Below are 20,333 nucleotides of genomic sequence, written 5' to 3'. Positions count from 1 at the left end.
TAAGAAAACTCCTTCCAAAGGTAATAGAGCTTATTGAAACTAGTTAAAGCTATTTGCACCAATTGCATAAAAAATCCTCCAAATTATATAAAAAAATCCAAAATTCCTCATTTTCTTTATTTGCACTTACACATGAGACACATATGCATTTAGAGTAATTTTGTCAAAAATCTCAAGGAACAAACCAAAATATAAGTAAAATTGCACTAAAAGTGAGTATGTAAAAGCTAAAATTTTAGTGCAATCACACCCCTAATCTTGAGCTTTTGCTTGTCATCAAGCAAAACAAGATCGAGCAAGAATCATCATATTCTCTCAATGCTTCATTCAACATGAACACCTCATCGATTGAATAATGGATATAATTAAAGCAAAATCATGAAAAGGTGCTAATATTGCAATTAGAAAGAAACTAATTCAAGAACTCGTTTCATGCTTTCATTACATTCAATTTTTTCTAAAAAGCTATACTTAAAGTCAATCAAAGTTACTATTGTTAGATTATGAGAAAATACTAAAGGGAATGATATAATGATTTTTAACAATAAAAATTAAGCTCAAAAATAGAAAATTTGAAACATTTTGAAAAAAATTTACACAATTTTTCTCTTTTCCAAATTTAAATTATATTTTGTCCCCAATTTGTGCAAATAAAGTATTAAAACCAAAAAAGAAAGAGAAATGCTCCCCTAAAATTGTAATAGTCAAATGTAACAGCATGTAATCCAACTTGGTTGAATGCACAAAATTCACCATTACGACAACACATCTAGCTTTCGTGAACGTAATTCTTACAAAAACAAAGCAAAGAAAAACCAAAGCATTATCTGTCCTAAAAAAAATAGAAATAAACAATCAAAAGAAATATGCAAACTAAAAATTAAAAACTTAGGTTACCTTTCAAGCAAAGCTAGTTAGAGTCAAGCTTTAGTAATACCTACCAAAACTTTTTCAATCATACTTAGGTTCACCCCTCCCAGGAAGTAGTTTACCTTGCTGCATTCTCCTTTATGGTATTATATAAACTGAGCTACATCTAGGAGGTGTACTTTTTTTTTTCAATAATAACATAAGTTGAACTTGGATTCATAGTAGGCACATATCATTTTGGCCTAGAAGGCTCAAGTTTGGGCTTGCAAAGATTATGACTCATTGGCTTTGCCAAATGGTTTTGCAGCACTAGATTTGGAGGTCTAGAAATTACACTCCAATCTTTCCCTTTCTTTTCAACAACACAATCTCTTATTCTTTTTTCTTCCTCATAGGGCTTTTATATGTGAGCTTAGGTTTCAATTTTGGTGATTTCTTCTTGGCCACTTTTTCAACTCTTTTCCCACTTTCACTAACCATTTCAGAATTGACAAGTTTAAACATAATTTCTCTATTATGAAATTTCATTGTAACCTTCACTTTTTCAACATCAATCAAAGAATGGCCTCCCTAAAGTGATAGGGATATCGTCATCCTTCATAGTATCCAAAACCACAAATCAACAGAGAATGCATACTTATGTACTTTTACAAGCACATTTTCCACTATCCTTAAAGGAAACCTTTTAGAATTATTAGCAAATTTTAAATATGTGCTAGTAGGCTTTATTTTCACAATTCCTAATTTTCTAAAAATTCACAAAGGTAAAAGATTAGCACATGCTCTAAGATCACATAAAGCTCTATCATAATAATATTCACCAATATAACAAAGAATAGAAAAACTCCCTAGATCTTTAAGCTTTGTCAGTAAATGCCTTTGTAGCGTAGTACTACATTCATCCATAACTGTAGCTTCCTCCTACTCATCTAACAACTCATCCAAAATGTGGCTATTTAATTTGTTGTGTAAGACTGAGTTGCAAGCCCCTTCTTGTAGACATTATTGCAGTAAGCTTCATTGAGGTTTCCTTTGCCTTTTTCCCATTTACGATTTCCTTACTCTCAGTTTCCTTTTCCTTTGCTGGTTCAACCTTCTCATCATTATCATTTCCATCATCTTTAAGCTCAACCTTACTAGGATCCTCTTCAATCTCATCATCCATAAGTTCATCCTCTATCTCCTCCTACATAGACTATTAGCAGGTTGAATTACCCCCATTACTATATTTAGTCCCTCAATTTTTTCTACATTGAAAATGTTATTCACTTGTTCTTTACCTTTTTTTTTTTTTGGTTTTGCTTTGTAGTGCTAGGTAAGGTACCTTAAGGGTAGTTATTAAGGGCATTTGCAAGTTGTGATACTTGTATATTTAAGTTTCTAATAGGTGTTGCCTGGTTTTGTAAAATTTGAGAAAACATCTCCTCTATGGATGATTTTTTTTCTGGGGGTGTGGGAGGTGAATGGTATTGTTATGGTTGTGGTTGATGGAAATCATGTAGGTTAACAAGTCTAGTGCAGGAATTAAAAACTTGCCCCTGGTTATTACCCCATGAAAAATTTGGATGTTGCTTCCACCTACGATTATAGGTATTAGAGTACAGGTTATATGATTGCTTGGGTTGAGTAGCATAATGGACAGGCTCTACTCTAACTAAGCATCTATCTAAAAAATAGTTCCCCTACAATTATCACAAAAAACAAAAGGGCTTTGGATGGCATGTCTATGGCTAATTATTTAAACTAAATGGTGTTACTGATGATGCCATTAAACTAAAACTTTTTTTCATTTTCTCTTATGGACAAGGCAAAGAGTTGGCTTGTGTCTTTACCTCATAGTCTAATTACAACATGGGATGGTCTTTTTCAAAAGTTTTAGCTCATTTTTTCCCTCTATCAAAGATAGCTAAAATGCATAACGACATCACTTTTTTTAAGCAAATGGTGGTTGAATATCTTTTTGATGCTTGGGAGAGATATAAAGAAATTGTTAAAAAAGTGCCTTTACCATGGTTTGCCTAGCTGGCTTCAAGTTTAAATTTTTTATAATGGTTTAAGGAGGCAAGCAAGAACTACCATTGATCCTGCTGTTAGTGGGGCTTTAATGGGTAAGGCCACTGATGAAGCATATGATTTTATTGAAGAGATTGCCATAAATAATTATAAGTAGGTCAATGATAGTTTAGTTCCTAAGAAACTTGCTAGGGTTTATGAGCCTGATGCCTTAACTGCTTTAACTTTTCAAGTTTTAGCTTTGGCTAAAAAATTAAAAATTTAGGATCAAACCCTATGCCAAGCCATGTACATACTGTCCAAAGCCCTTTTGTTTCTTGTGATAATTGTGGGAGGAATCATTTCTTAGATAAGTGCCCAATTAGAGTAAAACCTATCCATTATGTTTTTCAACCTATGCAACCATAGAAACCTTATTTTAATTCCTATAATCTTATGTAGAAGTAACATCTAAATTTTTCATAAGGTAATAACTAGGGGCAATGTTTTATTCCTACACTAGACTTGTTAACCCATCTGGTTTCCATCAACCATAACCATAACAATACCATCTACCTTTACCACCCCAAGAAAAAAAACCATCCATGAAGGAGATGTTTTCTCAAATTTTACAAAACCAAGCCGCATCCATTATGAACTTAAAGATGGAAGTAGGATAGCTTGCAAAAGCCTTTAATAACCACCCTCAAAGTACCTTACCCTACAACATTAGCAAAACCCTTAAAAATAAGGTAAAAGGTAAATGAATAGCATTTTTAATGTAGAAAAAAAAGAGGGGCTGAACATGGTAATAGGGGTAATTTAGCTTGTTGATGAGTTTATAGAGGAACAGATAGAGGATAAACTTATGGATGATAAGATTAAAGAAGATCCTAGTGAGGTTGAGCTTAAAGGTGATGAAGATGATAATGATAAAAAGTATGACTAGCTAAAAAGAAGAAAACTAAAAGTGAGGAAATCACAAATGGAAAAAAGATAAGGCAAAAAATTAATGAGGATTACTACAAAAATATTACAAGAAGAGGGTTACAATTCAATCTTATACAACAAGTTAAAGAGCCACCTTTGGATGAGTTATTAAATGAGTTGGAAGAAGCTATAGTTGTGGATAAGTGTAGTACTATGCTTAAAAGGCATTTGCTAACAAACCTTAAAAATTTAAGGAGTTTTTCTATTCCTTATTATATTGGTGAATATTATTATGATAGAGCATTATGTGATTTTGGAACATGTGATAATCTTTTGCCTTTGTAAATTTTTAGGCAATTAAAAATTGTGAAAATGAAGCTTGTGGCACATATTTGAAATTTATTGATAGTTCTAAAAAGTTTCATTTAAGGATAGTGGCAAATGTGCTTGTAAAAGTGCATAAGTATGCATTTATTTTTAATTTTGTGGTTTTGGACACTATGGAGGATAAGGATATCCCCACCATTTTAGGGAGGCCATTCTTGTCCATTACTAGACTTTGACTGATGTTGAAAAATAAAAGGTTACAATGAAATTTCCACAATAGAGAAATTATGTTTAAACTTGTCAATTTTGAAATGGTCAGTGAAATTAGGAAAAAAGTTAGAAGAATAGCCAAGAAGAAAGCCTCTAAATTGAAACCTAAGTCTACCTATAGGTGCCCTGCAAGGAAGAACAAAAGCCTAAGAGATTATGTGGTTGAAAAGAAAAGGAAAGATTAGAGTTCCCCTTAGACCTAACTAAGTTTATATAATACCAAAAAGAAGAATGTAGCAAGGTAAACTACCTCCTAAGAGGGGTAAACCTAAGTATGATTGAAGAGTTTTAGTAGGCATTAGTCAAGCTTGACTCTAACTAACGTTGCTTGGAAGGTAACCCAAGTTTTGACTTTTTAGTTTACATATTTCTTTTAGTTGTTTATTTCTATTTTTTTTAGGATAAATAATGCTTTGGTTTGTCCTTATTTTATTTTTATAGGAATTAGGTTTAAGAAAGCTAGATGTGTTGCAGTAATGGTGAATTCCATGCATTTGGCCAAGTTGGAATACATGTTGTTACATTCGACTATTACCATTTTAGAGGAGTATCTCTTTTCCCTTTTGTGCTTTTATGTTTTATTTGCATACATTGGGAACAATACGTTATTTAAGTTTAGGGGCAGAAAAAATTTATACCAAAATTTTTTAAAATTTTTCAAAATCTTCTATTTTAAGCTTAACTTACCATGTTTAGAATCATTATATCATTCCCTTTATGATTTTCTCATAGTCCAATGATAGTAACTTTGATTAACTTAAGTCTAGCTTTTTAGAAAAGATTGAATGTGGTGAAAGGATAAGATGAATTCTTGAATTTCTTTTATCTAATAGCAATATTTCCACTACCTTGAGCACCTAATCTTGATCTTTGATATGCATGTATATTTAGTTGAAGTTAGGTAGACGTGGAGTTACTTTGATCTTTACAGTATTGCACTTATTTTAGAATTTATTTGAGCATCCCTTGAGGTAAAATAATTAACCACACTTAACTAAAGAGATGATTTAGGCCATCTATAAATTGTTTGAGCCTTTTAAGCTAACCTTTATGTTTATCCGTAGTTATCCCTTTTGAACCTAATATATATATCCCTTTCTTTGTTTTCAACTACATAATTAGCTGCCCTTTTGTTTAATTATCTTTGTCTTTCTACCTTACCTTATGTGCATATGGATCAATTAAAAGTATTATGAAAGCTATGTTACATTAGGATGGAAAGGTGGAGTTTGGTGTTCGAAAGAAAAAGTTTGTAAATGCTATTTCAAAGCAAAAGAAAACAAAGGTAAAAAAAAAAAGTAAAGTAAAAGCTAAAAATAGCTTTTCAAACAATGAAAGAAAAAACATAATTGAAAAAGAGAAAAAAAGGTAAAATTAGCGAAGTTCTTCATAAAAATTAATGTAGCTGGCGTTTGAAAAATAAAAGAAGAAAAAAAATAGCAAAGTAAAGTTATAAGTGAAAATCAAGTGAAAATTGTTGTTTATTTACAAAAGAAATAAGAATTTAAGTTTAGGGGTATTACATTTTCTTAGAAGTTCTCTTATTAAAAGTGTAGATCCTAGTGATGCATGTTTGGAGTTTATGAGCCTAAATTTTCCTTTATTCTACCTTAACCCTAGTCAAACATTGTAAGCTTAACAAAGACCTATTAATCTTATATTAAGTTTGAGGCTAAATTAGTGGAAAGGATATGTGAAAAATGAACTTTTGAAATTTGTTCATGCTTTAAAAAGATTTGTTGATTTCATATTTTAAAACTTTGATTGAATATCTTGTGTTGATTTGAGATGGATTATTCACACACATGAAAATTTGTGGTTTGAATGTAAGCTTATTCTTAATTGATTTTTATGTGGGATCTATGTTTTTGATTTTCTTTCTAGATATACTTATCATGCAATTTTTGAGGATTCATAGAATCTAGTTTTGGGAGTGTGTGCGTGCTCTCTAGCATGCTATTTTCTATTTCTCTTAGTTTTTGCTTGAGGACAAGAAAAAGTTTAAGTTTGGGGGTTTGATAACTCAATTTTATAGAGTTATTTCTAGAGCTTTTTTATGGTTGATTTTGCTTAGTTCTTAGAAAAATAAATTTCTTTGTACTCCTAAATGGGTGAATTTTTTGTTTTATAGGTTTTCTTGAAGAAAAGAATGATTCTTGGTAATTTTTGAAGATCTTGAAGTTTTTTAATGATTCTTAAATGGTTCTCAATCATATTCTGGATAATTGAGATGTTTTTGGAAGTACTTGATTTTCCTAAAAATCTTAAAGTTCAAGAATGGGAAAAATGTTCAAGATTTGCTTTGGCAAGTTTATGGAGTTGAAGATGATCAATCTTGGAGAAAGAAGATGAAAATTCATGCAAGAACCTAAGTTGGAATTTTGGTAATCAATAAGGCAAAATTGTACTTTCACATGATTGCAAGTCCATGGTAGCCTGTGTAGGTGCATATGCATGGAATTACTATAGGATTACTATGGGATTACATGGCATTTTAAAGAGTTTTGTTATTGGTTAAGAAAGATGATATGGCATGATGAGGTGGCAATTATGTTTCTTTCCTATTTGGAGTTGGATTTCTTTTCTCAGTGGTGAAGTATTCCTAATTCTACTTGGAGTATGATTTTGCATGGGTTATAAATACAATTTGTATTGGCAATTAGGAAGCTTTTTGGATGGGGTTAACTTCTACTTTTTCTTCAAGAAATCAAGTCAAGGCATGGAAGATAAGATGAAGATCAAGATGGAAGGATTTGAACTAACTTTTTGGAAGCTAAATTTAGTAAGGCTGAAAATATACTTTCTTGATTTGCCAAGATTCTATTTTTGGTAAGTTTATGTATGGTATGAGTTGCTACATGATAAGTTATGGTATATAAAGATCTAGAAGCATTCTTTTTAAGAGTCTTTATTGATTAAGCATTTTGGGATTAAAGAAACCAAATCCAACCAAACTATGTGAAGTCTTCTTGGAATCCCATTTTTAGCTGAACAAACTAGGGGATTTTTAGGCTTATAAATACATGATTTAAGTGTTAAGAAAAGGGTGTACAAGGGTTGGGGTGACAAAACAATCCATAGCTTTCTTGTTTCAGCTTTTTTTAGCATTTAAACTTTGAGTTTTTAATTTTCTTATTCTTTTAGTTTTATGTTTTTTCAATTATGTTTATGCACATTATTTTAAGTGTACTTTAATTGAATTGTGGTTTAAAGCTTTCTTTCTATTTTGTTTTAATTAGTTTTTATGCAAATTGGTTTAAAAAGTGCTAGTTGCAATCGGTTTGGATTTTAATCTTTATAATTTGCAATTCTATCTTTACGTCTTGTTTAATTCATGCCATTTATATTCTATTTTGTTTGAGTTCATTCAATTACATGTTTAAGCCATCTTTAAGCATTTAGTTTATATTGTTAGGGCTAGATTTATGTTTAATTATCACATGCTTATAGGGTTTGCATGATTTAGGGTTAAATTGTTATAATTACAATTTAAGTGCACTTATTTTTTATTTCATTTGTTTTTTATTTCATTTTTAGGGTAATAATTAGCTAATTTTTCATTTAATTAATTTTGTTTCAATTTGGTTTAGTACTTATTGATTACAGTTTAATACTTATTGATTAGGGCTTGCATGAGTTACATTAGATTAGGGTTTATATCATTATGCTTTAGCATATTGAGTTGATTTAATTTTTGTTTAAGTTCAATTTGGTTTAATTGCATGTTATCTAATTAAAATAAAGTTACTTGTATGATTTATAGTTAATTAAGGTTTCTGTTTACACAGAAACATGGTTTGCATGTTAGTTCATTAGTGTTTATATTTTGCATTCTATATTTGATTCTTATAAGTTTCTATTTTGGTTCTTTTGATTAGATTGCTTATTTTCTTGCATTATTACTTTTGGTTTATGCCATTTAGAGTTAATTGAATTTTGATTAAGGTGTTTAGCTTTTAATTGATTTCTATTTTTGCTTATATTATTATATTGGTTTTTGTTTTTCACATCCTTACTTATTTATAGCTTGTTTAGTTTAATTTGGCATTGATTCATAGTATTGCATGTTTTTAGGTTTTTATTTGATTAGTTTTCATATCTTTTAATTGATTTTTCCAACTATAGGTTTAAGGGCATACAATTTTGGTGCTTGAGTTTTCTTTTCTTTAATCCCCATGGGAACAATACTTTACTTATCATTATATTATTTGTGCTGACTCTGTATGCTTGCAAATCATCAATCAAAACCTACAAAAGTGAAAATCCAACCATTTAGGAGTAAAAAGAACTTTATTTTGCTAAGAACTTAGCAAAAATCAACAATAAAAGCATTAGAAATAACTTTATAAAATAAAGTTATCAATGTTACCATAATTTAAAAAAATAATTTCTCAACATATCAAGGTATTCACTACAAAAAATTGTCATATACTAATGCTTAAAAAGACATAGGTAAAATCCAAGAATTTGTTGGTATATCACTATAAGCCCTATATTAATGGTCAAAATTTATATTCAGACGAATTTGTAGCTATCGGTATATCCCTTGATAGTATAGACCTATATTGATAGATTTTAAAGTGTCAAAATAGGTACCAGATATACACCAACGATTTAAGGCCATCAGCATTGTCATAATGAATCGGTTGAGAGATTAGATCGCTAGATGTAAAAATTTAAAATAATTCAAAATTGCCACCAATCTTTTTTAAGGGTGTGATTGACCACAAAAAAATTTATCTTTTTAATAAAATGGGTTTAGTGCTTTATTAAAAGATGGTTTTGGTTTATGAAAACAAAATTGGATTCGAAAGTTGGTTACGTGTGGGAAAAGATTATCACCCTCACAACGCCTACAAAATTGGTACCAATTAATTATGTATTATTTGTAATTCTAGATAAAAAAGATTTTTTGTATGAAATATAATTATAATTCTCTTTGTTTTTTAAGAAATAAAATTAGTTAAAAAATCTTTGTTTAGGAATATTATGAAAATCTTCAACTTAAAGAAATACTTTTAAATTCTTCGATATAAAGGTAAAATTCAAATATAGCCTTTCTATCTATGATTTATTGTAATATTCCTTCAAAAATAATAAAATAACATTCCTTTGTAAATGATAATCATTGATGACTCTCTAACATCTAGACAGAGTACCAACAATTATATTTTATGGAATGTTATTTTAATTTTATTTGTTTAAAACTATTTTATGCACTTTTTATGTAGTAAAAACAAAAAGTAAGATAATTAATTGAACATCTATAATTAGAACAAACATATATATGCATTATAAATTTTGACATTAACCTAAAAATGAGACATATGCAAAATGGTGATAAAATACGGATTTTGAGATCAGATTTTCAAATATAAAGAGACTACCTGGACCTTCCAACATTTAGGTAGAGTTTGGATGTAACTATTTATATTTAGAATCTCATCTATCATTTTTATTATTTTATATTATTTTATTTATTATTTTAATAAAACCAATTTATTTTAAGTTATAGAACTATATGAAAATTCTTAATGAAATAAAAATTTCTAGATATCCCATTATCTAAGCGGTATTCGGGAATAAATTATTTCATAAAATGTCTTCATGCAAGTTTTTAAAAATTTAAAAATAAGTTTAGGGTTTGGGTAGCTTTAGGGTTGCAATTTAGGGTTTTAATTCAGGGTTTTAAGTTAAGGCTTCGATTTAGGGTTTTAAATTTAGGGTTTTAGTTTAGTACTTCAATTTAGGGTTTTAATTTTAGCGTTTTAGTTAAGGGTTTAGGGGTAAATTTTAATGTTTCAATTTAAGGGTTTCATTTAGGGTTTGATTTAAGGAATTATTTTACAAATTTACGAGCTTATCTAAAAATCTCCAACATCTAAACTGACTTCCGAAGCAAACTCTTATTTAATAATTTCTCAAAAAAAAAAATTTATACTTACATATATTTCCTTTTTATTAAAATTTTATCATCGTTATTTAATAATATTTATATATTTTTTAAAACACATATTTTCTCCAATATCTAGGCCTTACAAATTTTTTTATCCCTACAAAGGGCCTACATGCAAGGAAAATAGCCAAGACTATACGCCTATTTTTCCCAACCACCATGAACAGAAAATATCAAAGAAATGCAAAATGAAAGTTATGAAAAGATTAAAGCCCTAAGTTTCCTTAAACAACTAAACAATGAACATGAATATAGGGCTCTAAGCTTCTACACATTATCCTTACACAGAACAATAGAAAATGAATCAAAACACATGGAACAAAGTAAAACCGAAAGCTTCAGTATCAATGAATTCAATATAACACAAACCATGCAGGAGAACAAAACCATCTACAGTATACATTAAAAAAAACGCAAAAAGAAATTTGCTCCTTTTTCCTATTTTCCAATTGTTTTACGCTTTTCCACAAATTTCTCCTCCTCTATCTTTTGTTTCTTTTTCATAGAACAAGATATGACGAAAAATACTTACATGAACTAACCCTAACTAAATGCATTAATAAAACCTGTAATGGAAGGGGAAGAGAAATGAATTACCAATTAATAATTCTGCAACTGATCACTTTTTTAGGTACATTTCAGCTTTCTTTTTCGCGTTTCTGCTTGCCTTCTTCACGTTCTGAACCAGAGTCTCTTCTTTTCTGTTTTCACGCTTCTCTTCTTTTTGCCTACTCGCTTCAGGCACTGCCTACTACCAGTTCTTGTTCTTTTTGCTGCTTTGCTCCTCTCCCTGCTTACGTCTCTCCCTGCGTTTCTTGCTCATTGCTTGTGTTTTTCAAATCCAGTTTTTTTCTGTTCCTTCTTTCCCTTGGCTGTTATGCCCGTTGGAGCCTCCTCCTGCTACTGCTTTTTCCACTTTGCCGCTGCCTTCTTTTTTTTTTTTATTCTTTTGCTCCTGCCTTTACCGATTTACTTCTCTTCTGCCATTTACTGGTTTTTCTTTCGCATTCTGCTAGTGGGCTGCCACTGCTTTTTGGTGGTTTCTGGTTTATTTCTGGATTCTGTTTTATTTATTTATTTTTATTTTTCGCTAGGTTTTTTCCCTCACGTCTTCTTCTAGTTCTTCTGCCACTGCCTCCCACTTTTTTTTCTCTTCTGGTTGCTTTCTTTTTCCTACTGCCCCGTACCCTATTTTTAGTTACCTTTGCTGCCACCTTTCCTGGTTTGTTTGCTGCAAGTTTTCTGGTTCTTCTTCAACAGTTTTTTTCTTTGCTTCTTGCTTCCTCTTCTCCCTTTTTGCTTGCCGTTTTCTGCCTTCATCTTTTCTTTCCTTTCTTACCTCCCTTTTTGAACGCCCCAGTTTAGTTTTTCCTACCTTTTTCCTCCTCGCCAGCCCTTTTATTCTTTCAAAACCGTCCTCTCCCCCATGCAGCACATGCAGCCACCACGTTAGGCAACCCCTCTCCTACGTCTTGACACACTTGAGTAGTTTTTATTGTCCTCTTCACCACTTAACCGGCCACCCACTTGCCACAGGTTTAGGGCCTCATGCAAACCATGCATGGTTTGGCTCCTCCTTTTTTACGTAAAAATGGTCCCTATTTATGGCTCATTTGGGCCTTTATTTTATATTATTTTTTTGTTTTAGCTATTTTATTTATGGTTTTAATTGGGTGTTTCAATTTTATTTTTGTATTTATCTTATATTTATTACTACCTTTTTTTATAAATTTTTATATATGTACTTTTTGGCCAAAATTTATTTTTATTACTATTTATTATATATGTATATTCTACTTTCTACCTTGTCATATATATTTTTATTCTTATTCTTTTTAATTTATTTTTTTGATATTTAATGCCCAAAAATAGGTTATTGATGGGCATAAAGGAATGGGCTTTTATCGAGTTATTTCGATGCTCATTTGGGCCATTGCAATAGGCCCTACCATGGGATCCACATTGAACCTCATCCTTGAGCACTAAAAATAGATCTTGTATCTGGTTCAAAAAATTATAGTCAAAGTACAATGCCAAACTGAACCTAATTTAATTGATAAAATATCTCGAATAAAATTAGGTGTCTACAACTGGTTTTCTTTGCATATTTTTGAGGATTAAGAATAATGCAAACACATAAACAATAATTTTGTCTGGATACTACCCTTTAAAATCCCCATTTTATTTTTTGTTTTTTGTTTTGTTATTTTGTTGTTTTCTTTTATTGTTTTGTTGTTTTGTTTTTGTTTTTGTTTTTTGTTTTTATTTTTTATTATTATTATTATTTTTAAAGAACGACCAAAACAACACTATAAGTTGAAAATAAAAGCATGATCAGGACAATACCGTAAGTTAAAAAATAAGGAACGACTAGGATAACACAACCAGTAGAGTAAAAAGTGATCGGGACAACATCATAAGTCAAAAATAAAGAACAACTAGGATAATATTGCAAGTCAAATAAAGAACGATCAAAACAACATCGCTAGTTGAAAAATAAGGACGACTGGGACAATACCATAAGTCAAAAAATAGAGAACTATCGGGACAACACTACAAGTCAAGTAAAGAACGATTGGGATAACATCGTAATTAAAAAGTAAAGAATGATTAGGACAACACTGCAAGTCAAAAAATAAGGAACGATAAGAATAACTCCACAAGTTGAAAAATAAAGCATGATCGGGACTACACTGCAGGTTAAGAAAATAAGGATGACTACGACAACACACAAGTTAGAAAATAAGGAACGACTGGGGTAACACCCCAAGTCAAAAAATAAAGAACAGTTGGGATAACATCATAAGTTAGCAAAATAAAAAATGACTGGGATAATACCACAAGTCAAAAAATAAAGAATGACTGAGACAACACTCTAAGTAGAAAGTAAAAAACAAATGGATAATATTGCAAGTCAGAAAGAAAACACAATCGGGACAACACAACAAGTCATAAAATAAGGAATGACTAGGACAATAGCACAAGTCAAAAACTAAAGACAACTAAGACAACACCATAAATGAAAATAAAGAATAACTGGGACAATACCACAAGTCGAGAAAATAAAAATGACGAGGATAATACCACAAGTCAAAAAATAAAGGACGACCAGACAACACCACAAGTCCAAAAATAAAAAATGATCGGGACAACACTACAAGTCAAAAATAAAGAACGGCTAGAACAACACTATAGGTTAAAAATAAAAGCATGATCGGGATAACACCATAAGTAAAAAAATAAAGAACGATTGAGACAACACCATAAATAAAAAAAATAAGCCATGACCAGAACAACACAGTAACTTAAGAAAATAAGAATGATCGGGATAACACCATAAGTAAAAAAATAAAGAACGATTGAGACAACACCATAAATAAAAAAAATAAGCCATGACCAGAACAACACAGTAACTTAAGAAAATAAGAATGATCGGGTTAACATCGCAAGTAAAAAAAAATCGGGACAACAACATAGGTAAAAAATAAAGCATGATTGGAACAACATCGCAAGTAAAAAATAAGGGACGATCGGGACAACACAACAAGTTGAGAAATAAAGAATGACTAGGACAACACCATAAGTTAAAAAATAAGGAATGATTAGGACAACATCACAAGTCAAAAAATAAAGAATGATTAAGACAACATCACAAGTTGAAAATAAAGAATGATAAGGGCAACATAGCAAGTCAAAAAAATAAGGATGACTGAAACAACACAAGTCAGCAAAATAAAGAACGATTGGGGTAACACCATAAGTCAAAAAACAAAAAACGATCGAGACAATATCACAAGTAAAAAATAAAAGACAATTAGGACAACACCGTAAGTCAAAAATAAAGCACGATTAGGACAACACCATAAGTCGAAAAATAAAAAATGAACGAAATAATATCATAAGTCAAAAAATAAATAAAACTGGGACAACACCATAAGTTGGCAAAATAAAGAATGACTGAGATAATACCACAAGTTGAAAAATAAAGAATGATTAAGACAACACCATAAGTCAAATAAAGCATGACTAGGGCAACACTATAAGTAAGAACATAAGGGATGACTGATACAACAGCACAAGTCAAAAAATAAAAAATAATTGAGACAATACCACAAGTTAAAAATAAAAAATGACTTGGACAACATTGTCAGTCAAAAAAAAATGATCAAGACAACACTACAAGTCAAAAAATAAAGAACGACTGAGACAACATTGCAAGTTGGCAAAATAAAGAATGATCAGGGCAACAGCACAAGTTAAAAAATAAAAAATGATCGGGACAACATTAAAAGTCAAAAATAAAAAATGATTGGGATAACACCACAAGTAAAAAATAAAGCACGATTGAGACAATATCGCAAGTCAAAAAATAAAGAATGATCAGGACAACACCATAAGTCTACAAATAAAGCATGACTGGGATAACATCGTAGGTTAAGAAAATAAAGACCACCGAGACAACACCACAAGTCAAAAAGTAAAGAACAACTAGGACAACACCATAGATTAGAAATAAAGCACGATCGAGAAAACCCATCAAGTTAGAAAATAAGGAATGATCGAGGTAACATCATAAGTAAAAAATAAAGAACGATCGAGATAATACCACAGGTCATGAATAAAGCATAATAGGGATAACATCATAAGTCAAAAATAAAAAAATGACCTAAACAACACCTTAAGTCAAGTAGTTAAGGGATAAAGTTTCTTCTTGATGCCAGCTACACTCGACTTAAATTTTCACTAGGTGCTAATTAATCTAGGTTTAAATTTTTCATGAAAGCCAGTAAATTGGTTTAATTTCATTGATGTCAGTTAATACTAGGCTTAAATCTTCATTGGTGCCAATTAATACTAGGCTTAAATCTTTTCATAATGTGTTACTTAAATTAGGCTTAAATCTTTCATTAATGTCGACCAAACTGGGCTTAAATCTTCATTGGTGTCAGTTAATACTAGGCTTAAATCTTTTCATAATGTGTTACTTAAATTAGGCTTAAATCTTTCATTAATGTCGACCAAACTGGGCTTAAATCTTCATTGGTGTCAGTTAATACTAGGCTTAAATCTTTCATTAATATCGATCAAACTAGGCTTAAATTTTTCATTGAGGTGCTAGATGAACTGAGTTTAAATTTCTATTAGTGCCAGTTAATACTAGGTTTAAAACTTGGATGTCAGCTGAACAGGACTTAAATCTTTTCACAATGTGCCAACTGAATTGGACTTACAACTTTTATTAATGTGCTAGTCAAACTGGGCTTACATCTTTCATTGACACCATCCAAATTGGGCTTAAATCTTTATTAATGCCAGTTAATACTAGACTTAAATCTTTTCATAATGTGCCAGTTAAATTGGGCTTAAATCTTTCATTGATACCAATTAAATTGGGCTATAATCTTTTATTGATGTCAGTCTAACTGGGCTGAAATCTTTATTGGTGCCAATTAATATTGGGTTTAAAACTTGGGCGTTGGATAGTTTGGGCTTCAATTTTTTCTCGAGAATTGGCAATCTCTATCAAAAATAAAAAAAGTGAAAATTTTCTTTCCAAATGGATTGAAGGCTAAATGCTCAAATTAGGATCAAACATTTGAGTTGTTGTCCAATTCAAGACCAAATATTTTAATTTGTACAAATAAATATCAAACGTTATCGACTTGTAACAATGTAAGATTTATTTCAATGGAAAAAGGGATGTGCATCTTATGCACCATTAAATTGCCCATATTAAAAGCTATCACAAACAAAATATGACATGGAATTAATTTATCCATGTGTAATGATAACTTTAGCTTATTTTGGCTGCTTTTTAAGCTAATTCTATTTTTTTTTTTTTACTTTCATCTTTATCATTTCTATTTGTTAGATAGCTTCAGTTTAGGATTTTCTCCTTATTTTTCTCATTTTTCATCATAAATTGAGAAAAGTTTTTGTTGAAATAACATATGAACACAATGTCTTCTTTAAATACCAGTTCATCTAGCAATGTAAATTCAAGGTTGGTATAAATTTTTAGTTTTTTTTATGCTTTGATTTCTTTGAATTTGTTCTTAAAATATTAAAATGGTAGGGTTTCTAGATAAGGGTCTTATGATATCAACATGTATAAGTTAATTTCAGCTAGTCACCTTGTAAAATGGGACTTTGAAGGAGAACCCATTTTTTGTTACTACAATATGAAGGTAGCTAGGTAGACTTCATGGATGAATAGCAATCCTGGTAGAAGATTTTATAGATCCTTACATTTTTTGATAAATTTACTAATATTTCTTTGGTATTTTTGCTAGTATTTCTTTGGTGTTTTTGTTGGTATTTATTTCATGATATTTTTTTTGGTGCAATTATAGGGCGGTAAATTTGCTAGTATTTCTTTGATGCTTTTACTGATATTTGTTTCCTGATTTTTTTTTGTGTGATTGTAGGGTGGTATATTTACTAGTATTTCTTTGGTATTTTTACTGGTATTGCTTTAGTGTGTTTGCTGGTATTTGTTTCCTAATGTTTTCATAGTGTGATTGTAGGCCAATAAATTTACTAGTATTTTTTGGGTGTTTTTGCTGGAATTTATTTATTGATATTTCTTTGCTGTGATTGTAGGGCTCTGTTTGTGGATTTCATTTATGGCATGATCCTAAAATTTTTAAAAGAGCAAAAGAGATTTTTTTAGAGCTGAAAAAAAAAAGAAAAATTTTTATATAGTCATGTTCAAAGTTTGAAATATGAAGTTTCAAAGCGGAAGAAAAATGTTGGTGAAGCTAATGTTATCACAAAGAATATGCAGCTGAGGAGATAAGTTAGTTTTTTGAGGTTGAAACTGAAAAAAAGTAATAAAATTACTGGTGGTGGATATGGTAGAGATGGCAACTGAAAAATAATTTGGCTTATTTCATTCTTTTTTATACTTGTGTTTTGTGTAATCTTTTTCAATGCCAAAAAAATTTTGAAAACTTAACATATATGCTTGATAGTGGGTTGGTAGAATTGTTATGATGGTCTGTAAATGTTTGTTTAAACCTTTTTTATATCAATGAGCATTTAGCCCTATGAATTCTATTGCTTTATGTTATTAGTTGTGAAAGTATGATTTAGTGCAATATATTCAACTTGCAATATGCAACTAGAAAGTAATATGAGGCAATATGATAATAGAGGCAATCTTATAACAAAGCAATCTAATGAATGTCAACAAAAAGAAAGCAATCTGATGAATGTCAACAAAGAGTCTTCTTACACAACATTCAGTACAAAAAAAATTCAACCATTAGAAGGTTGAATAGAAAGTGTTCTTACAACATTAACAAGAAAAAAAAAGCAGTTAACATCAACAGCTAGTAGCAGCAGTTAAGAATAGAATATCAACCTTTCAGATTTTTTATTTCCCCTTATTTCTTTAAGAAGCAAGAACTTAACTTTTTTGAGTACCAATTACATCCTTAATAACCTTTCTCTTGCCTTTGTTTGTCTCAATTGCTATCACTTTATCACTTCTCAATCCAGGTTATTGAATAACATTTATCAAGTTATAATAGGTAATATTAAAGGAAATAAAATAAAAATATATATGTTTGGTAAAGAATCACTCACATTTAAGATTTGTCAACTTGTTTCTAAGTTTGTATATAATCCATAACCTTGCAATACTTTTTTCTTGCTTTTGGTGGCAGCTCTAACAGTGTGCTTATCATTGTGACTTCTAATATTGTTTGCTAAAATTGCTGTCTTCTCAGTGGTTGTTATAAAAGAGTTAGACTTTGATAAGGGACTTGTTTTTCCACCTGTCATCCCATAGAGTCTCCTATCCTTATCTGTAAAACATATTTCAGTAGATCTTGTTGGCCTTTTAGACTTTAGTTTTGCATTTTCAACGGCAACAGAAACAACAACATTGACTAGATTTGAAATGTTTGTTGAAACTGGAATGGAAAGTGGAACAAAAGTTAGAGTTGAAACTAGTTTGTTGAAGCTATATTTGAAACTAGATTTAAGGTTTATGCAGATACAGTTACAAATGCAGTTGCAATTGTAGTTGTGGATGCAAAACCATTGACATTGGTTGAAGCAGTTGTATATGTATAACTAGATCTTGATGCAGAAGTAAAAGTTGATGCAAAAACACCATAAGCAGTAGTTGAAGTAGAAACATGGTTGCTTGGACCGTGTGTAGCTTTAATATGATCTACAGTACTTGATAAACCTTAGTCCATGTTTTTGGTCTTCAGATCTAAGCACATGATAATCTTGTTGTCATAAACAAAACAATAAAGTTAAATTGATGGCTTACTGCGTTTTAATGAAAGAGGATCCATAATAGTGCAATATTTATAATAATAAATAAAAATAAAATAGAATGAAATTACTTGATTGCCTACCATAGGACAGCCTCTTTTGTTGTAGCCTAGTTGATGCCATAGTTTACATGTCATTATCATGCCCTTCCTGGACAAATGTATTGAGTTGTTGGGTTTTTTTTTCATAGGCTTATCATGATCCTTTCTTCTACTGGTTTTGGGCCTGCCTGGCATCTTTCTAAGCTATGGGAGTAAAGCATTCTCTTTTGTCCTAGGTTTAGCCCAATCCTTTCTCCCAGGCATAAGTTGTAAAGAATATATTATAAGATTGCAAATACACCTCCTTATGATACCAAGTAGACACCAAATCTTCAATATTTCCACCTAGATCTCTAATTGCATATATGGCATATGCACATGGGATACCAGAAAGTTAGTACATTCTACAACTACATGTTTTCTCATTAAGCTAGATAATGAATCTATCTACACCCACATCTATTTCATATCTAGCATCTCTATTAAATGCAACTACACATTGTAATGCTATAATTATATTTTTTTCTATCACTTTTACAATGTTAGGACCAATCACACCTCTCCATTTAGAGCATTCTTTTTTTTCCTTCTCAATTCTTACCATCAGAGACCTTCTTATGTCTTCAAATAAAAAAATCATTGATTTTTTCCTTGCATCTAGCAATGTTTCATTGAATGCTTCACATAAGTTGTTGTCAATCAACTTACATCTAAAGTCTGTGTTGAAAAAGGCTCTACACCATTGTTGAGGTGAGGCTTTTATTATGTCTTCAGCTACAGTCTCATTTTTTTTTGTAATTTCCTCATGTTTTCTTCAAATTGTCTAACTGTTGAAGGCTTAGCAATTGTCTAGAAAGCCCTTTTTATCTTCTTAGCTCTATGTCCCCTCTTAGCCTAATTAACATATACATGCCTAGGGTAGAATCTATGTTCAACATTTGGAAGCAATTTTGCAATTGCATTATCATGTCCTTAAACCATTAAATTTGTTAAAGTATTCAGTACATAATTTAATTTGATTTCAACAATTCAGTACATCTAAAAATAATTAATAAGGAGTTAAATTATTCAGTACATAATTTAATTTAAATCTAACATATAAATATTTACCTTTTATTGATCTGTCATGATTGTCCATCCTATACTATTTCCCAAAGACACCAGATCTGTCATGATTGTCCATCCTATACTATTTCCCAAGAAACCATTTTCATAAAGCTATACATTCCACTTCCACCAACACCTAAGCCACTGGAAACATTTGATTGTTTCCATCTCTACCAACGGCACATAGCAACAAACCCATTGTCAAACTTTTCAGCCAACAACCATATTGTCCCAAAAAAGGCCTATAACCTCTCTTTAAACTTTTTTTAAGTGCCTTGAAACATATGTGATACCTTTCAAATATGGGTAAAGAACCTGGCAATGGCCTATGAACTTGCATTTCCATTGTTCTACCTTCATTAGTTTATCTGACCACATCAACATAATCCATAAAAGTCTAAACTTATCCTTATAATTGGTAATAACTTTATTAGCCACATCTTTTTTAACCCTTCTTATCATGCTAATATTTACCCCTGTATCAAACTCTTTCCTAACTAACTCATGCACTTTTGCATTCTTAATAAAATAATCCTTTATAAATCTAT

General features: G+C 30.5%; 1 non-coding gene across 1 annotated transcript; it reads right to left on the bottom strand.

Annotated features, from left to right (window-relative positions):
• Positions 1-2,779: 2,779 nt before the first annotated feature.
• On the bottom strand, positions 2,780-2,886 carry LOC149514679 (small nucleolar RNA R71). Its single transcript, XR_016328406.1, has one exon. It is a non-coding gene; the product is annotated as a small nucleolar RNA R71 (small nucleolar RNA).
• Positions 2,887-20,333: the final 17,447 nt, after the last annotated feature.

The sequence above is a fragment of the Durio zibethinus genome, chromosome 15, assembly GCF_047325235.1.
Source record: "Durio zibethinus cultivar Kanyao isolate XHJ-2024 chromosome 15, ASM4732523v1, whole genome shotgun sequence".
Classification (NCBI taxonomy): Eukaryota; Viridiplantae; Streptophyta; class Magnoliopsida; order Malvales; family Malvaceae; genus Durio; species Durio zibethinus.
The sequence above is the reverse complement of the archived record's forward strand: the minus strand, read 5'-3'. Positions and strand labels throughout refer to the sequence as shown.